Raw genomic sequence first — 4,658 nt, forward strand, 5'->3', positions numbered from 1 at the left:
TCGCATTGACTCATCTACGGTCTAACCCATGGCCCCCCCAATCAAATTATTTCACATACATATATAATGATATATAGAATGTGATGAATTAAAATGAATATATTAGTAGATTCTTGATCCAAAATATTGAAAGTTCAATGAATGAAATAATCCATAATTAAATATTAAAGAAACAATTGGGGGAATGTTTTGTTTGATTTCAAACTGGAAATGATGGAGGGGGAGATAATAATGATCATTTCATGTCCATTGATTTACATATGATTCTTCTATTTATAATGACTAACAACATTAAATAAGTTTTGTACTACCAATTATGTTTAATTTTAATCACAATTTGTGTCTCCATTTTCAATATTTTCCAAAAATATCTTAAAACTAATGTTTTGTTTACAATAATTCTTCAATTTTGGAAATGTTTGATCGAAATGACGAAATGACGAGTCACTTCGTTGGATTTTTAGTTGGTTTCTTAGGGTTTAGGATTTTTCTCCAATTTAAAGTTCAAATTTTTGGCTAGGGTGATTCAATATTAGTAATAAATTATAGGAGTACCCATTTTTACCTAATAAAATAAAATATTGATTAAAATATTATCAATTGTAAGGTGGATAAATAGTACTCATTCGGTCCCAAAAAAATAGCCATATTTATTTTCTATTTTGGATTATTCAAAAGAAATAGTTTCACCCAAAAATGAAAGTTTTTCTAAAATTATTCAATCCATATATTCTCTTTTTCTCTTATACTTTATCAACTTTTTCTTCTTCTCTTTCTTACTTTATTGATTTCACATTTAAACTTGTGCCGACTATTTTTGGTGGATGGAAAAAGTAGAAAGATAAAAATAAGAGAGAACCAAAAAATGATGGGTTGTGATACTACTAAAAATAAAAATAAAAAAAATTATAAACATATATCAAAATAGAAAAAGACTATTGGGTAGTACTATGGAGATGTTAAATTATCTCTCTCTCTTCTGGCCGGTCCCCAGAGGTTATAAATATAAGTGAGGCCTCTCGACATTGTATCAGAAACAGACCCACAATATTCTGATATTATATATATATATATATATATATCAATCTAAGTTTTATTTTCTCCCTCCATAGTCCATCCTAATCATCATCATCATCATCATCATAATAAATCAGACCCCAATTCTGCAGAATCTCTCTCCCATCACTTTCTCACAATTTCCTTTGCTCCAATTCCAAACATTACATGGCAGCCTTTTCCTCAACCTCCTTTCACCACCACCCTTTCCCCCTCTTCCTCCCTATCTCCACCACCATTGATGCCACCATAGACAACAATTCCTCCTCCATTGTCACTGATAAACAAGAAACCATGGATAAAAAGAGGAAATGCAACCCTCACTCTTCTCCAAATTCTGCTCAATCCAAGGTTATTTATATGTATTATTTTCCTTTACATTAATCACACCAATTTTTTTTATATATATAAGTGCTAATTAATGTTGGTGTGGTGATATAGGACAAGAGAGAAGTGAAGGGAAAGAAGCAGAAGAAAATAAAAGATGATGAAGAAAGAAAGGCTACATACATGTAAGGGCAAGGAGGGGCCAAGCTACTGATAGTCACAGTCTTGCTGAAAGGGTATATACCTTTTTTTTTACTTTTCTTTTTTACTTTGTGAAATGACTATTATTTGTTGTGTTATAGGTAAGGAGAGAGAGAATAAGTGAGAGAATGAAACTGCTACAGACTCTTGTTCCTGGCTGTGACAAGGTGAATTCTTCAACTTCAATAATTTAATTTGTCCCAATTATATATAAATATAATTGGCCAGTTTGATTTGGTTTGGGATAATATTGTTTGTTTAGATGTATTTTGTGTGGCAGCTCATGTGGTTTTGTGTCACAAAACAGGTCACTGGAAAGGCCCTCATGTTGGATGAAATTATTAATTATGTCCAATCCCTCCAAAATCAAGTTGAGGTGAATATTTTTTTATTATTTTCAAATTTTTATTTTCAATTTATATATGTATTACCATGCTAAATAGTTCATTTTCTGCAGTTTCTCTCAATGAAGCTTGCTTCTGTAAATCCCATGTTCTATGACTTTGGGGTGGACTTAGAATCATTCATGGCTAGGCCTAATCAGGTAAACATACATGTTTATTTCTTTATTCATAAATTGATTTTATTTGTCACAGTTGTTGCTAATAAAATCTAAATATGATAATTAAATTTGCATGTAGGATCTTAGTGACTTGCCATCCCCAATGCCAAGCATGCAAGAATGCAGTCCCACAACAGCCAATAACACTAATTTTGTTGAAAATCCAATTTTGTTTCAACAAGCCCAACTTCCACAGGTAAATTATACATCAACTTTATTTTTTTACATAGATATGTATATAAAATTTACTCCTATATTTTAATGGAAGATGGACAAATATACTTTATCATTTTCAGGGAAGCAGCCAGAGCTTGTGGGAAGTGGATGAGCATAGACAAAAAAATTTCAATCAGTTAGGATTCAACAACAGCCTGTTTTCATTCCATTAATTAATATATATTCCAGCATCTGCCCCTACAACCATCTGGTTAGCACTCATTCACTGTCTAAAAAATATTTTTATTAGTATTATGTTAATTAATTAAAAAATGCTCCATTTTAATGCATACAATGGATTTGAAAGATTTTATAATTTCCCATTCATTAATGTCTTTTAATTCTACTGGGTATGGATCTCTGCTTGCATTACCTTTTCAAAGAATCATGTTTAATTAATAATTACCATTGGTAATTATTATTAATGAACAACATCGTTTGCGGATTAATTAACATAATCAAAAGAAAATGATACTAATTAAACCCAAAAAGGAGTGCTTCAAGTAACGTGGGACATATGAAGTATAAAATAATGGTTTTCATATAGTACGTACAATCATATTTTATGTATATTACAATATTAATTTTCTAAGCTAGTTGTGGTTAATCATAAAAACGTGTATGAATCAAATTATAACCAATTAACTTATAAATTGATATTTCTTGATTCATGCTAAAATTTTAGTTTCTTTATTTTACCCAACATATAAACAACAATTTCTTTGTCTCCCATGAATCATTATCAGGTATGTTGAAATAATTTGATATTGATGGAGGAAGAAGACAGTGCAAAGGATAGCTAATGCTCATGATATTTCTAATTAAAGAAATTGAGGGGGGAAATTCAAGTTGCTTCGATAGATTTGATGAGCATAAAAAAGGGGTTCAAAATAGGTGGATATAATTAATCTATTGACAGATTATAGTACTCCATCTTTATCAGATTTGACTCTCAGATATGGAAGCACATTTTCTAGTGCTTGTAAATTTAGGCACAAATTATGTAGAAGGAAAAGATTAATTAATAATAGCATTAATCTCCATGTTTTGAGAATATATATGTATTGATGATGTGAATTTAAAGTTTAAATTAGTGCATTGTAATTCACTATATATTTTATTTTTACCGACATTTGGTCATATTCAGTTAATTCTACAGTGACTTACTTTCTTGTCCTTGTTAGGGCTGAGTAAAAATACCGAAATACCGCACTTACCGTATCGAAAAAATACCAAAAATACCGAATTTTCGGTATACCGCAATTTTCGATAAGGTATCATACCTTACCTATTTATTTCGGTACGGTAACGGTATGAATTTTCATATACCGGGGTAAACCGAAAATACGGTATATACCGTAATTTTAGGTATATACCGAAAATATGGTATGATTTTCGGTATATACCGATATCAATATATGCCAAATTATATCAAGTAAATTCATACTTTTACCAAACAAATAAATATTTACATGTAGAAATCAAAGCTTGTCTCATTATAGTTGTCGGGTAATCAGGTAAGTATAAAATCAAATAAACTCAATTAGGAAAACTTGATATCGTTGAATCAATTAGTTTTCAAACAAATATAAGATTTTAGTTAAATTAGCTCCAAACAAGTATCGTTGAACGTTATGCGATTGCATGGAGTTTAATTGTTGCAGTTTTTTTATTGAATATGTTTGAGTTTGATTAAATTTCATGTTTTTCTAAGTATTTTTTTAAAAAAAATTCATTTGGGTTTGTATTTAGAATTATTTACAAATAATGATATTTTGGTATGTCGTATTGTAGTCCGATATACCGTAAAACTCTGGTATATCGTAAAAGTACGGTATACCGAATTTAGATATGACATACTGAAAATAAGGTATGGGTATCGATATTGAAATGTGTCATACCGAAAATAAGGTAGACCGAAAATTTTGATAAGGTAAAGGTATGATTTTTCTCATATCGAATTTTCGATAAGGTATACGGTATGATGGTTTCGATAAGGTATACCATACCTACTCACCCCTAATCCTGGTCGACTAGCTGATTTAACCTTTTAACTATGATTTGATATTTTGCTATACTACAACTGACATGACTTGATAGGTTATATATTAGAGGGATTTTATAGAGTAAAAAATCCTCATTCGTTTACCATATGCTAGTTAAATTTAATTATACTGAAAACCAAAAATTACAAGGCTTTTTCAAATAAAATATAGTACTGACTTAGACAACTTCAATTTATCCTAGGTGACAAAGTGATTAATATTACTTCATTTGTCCCTTATAATGTACTCAA

General features: G+C 29.9%; 1 pseudogene; it reads left to right on the top strand.

Moving 5' to 3' along the window:
- The first annotated feature begins 1,037 nt into the window (after positions 1 to 1,037).
- On the top strand, positions 1,038 to 2,561 carry LOC121789517 (annotated as a pseudogene).
- The last annotated feature ends 2,097 nt before the right edge of the window (positions 2,562 to 4,658 follow it).

The sequence above is a fragment of the Salvia splendens genome, unplaced genomic scaffold (genome assembly GCF_004379255.2).
Source record: "Salvia splendens isolate huo1 unplaced genomic scaffold, SspV2 ctg263, whole genome shotgun sequence".
NCBI lineage: Eukaryota > Viridiplantae > Streptophyta > Magnoliopsida > Lamiales > Lamiaceae > Salvia > Salvia splendens.